Consider the following 777-nt stretch of genomic DNA (forward strand, 5'->3'; position numbering starts at 1 on the left):
CAGGCTGCAGGTTCATAGTTCCCGTTGTTTTTGGTGACGGTCCCCAGTGGCTAAGGTTTGTTCAGTGGGTTGAGTAGGTTTCCTGGTTGGGGGGACTAGTGCCTATGTTCTGGTGGATGAGGCTGGATCTTCTTTTCTGGTGGGCAGGTCCACGTCTGGTGGTTTGTTTTGGGATGTTGGTAGGCTTTTTATGATTTTAGGCAGCCTCTCTGCTAATGGATAGGGCTGTAGTCCTGTCTTGCTATTTTTTGGGCGTAGGGTGCCCAGCACTGTATGTTGCTGGTCCTTGAGTGAAGCTGGGTCTTGGTGTTGAGATGGAGATCTCTGGGAGATTTTCGCCGTTTGATATTGCGTGTAGCTGGGAGGTCTCTTGTGGACCAGTGTCCTGAGGTTGGTTCTCCCACCTCAGAGACACAGCCCTGATGCCTGGCTGGAGCGCCAAGAGCCTTTAATCCACACGGCTCAAAATAAAAGGGAGAAAAAATAGAAAGGAAAGAAAGAAAGAAAGGAAGGAACGAAGGAAGGGAGGAAAGAAGGAAGGAAGGAAGAAAGGAAGGAAGGAAGAAAGCAAGAAAGGAAGGAAGGAAGGAAGAGAGGAAGAAAGGGAGGAAGGAAGAGAGGAAGGAAGGAAGAAAGGGAGGAAGGGAGGAAGAAAGGAAGGGAGGAAGGAAGGGAGGAAAGAAAGGAGGAAGGAAGGGAGGAAGGAAGGAAGGAAGAAAGGAAGGAAGGAGGGAAGAAAGGAAGAAAGAAAGGAAGAAGTCAAAATAAGGTAGGATA

This window comes from Physeter macrocephalus, chromosome 11, assembly GCF_002837175.3.
Source record: "Physeter macrocephalus isolate SW-GA chromosome 11, ASM283717v5, whole genome shotgun sequence".
NCBI classification, from domain to species: domain Eukaryota; kingdom Metazoa; phylum Chordata; class Mammalia; order Artiodactyla; family Physeteridae; genus Physeter; species Physeter macrocephalus.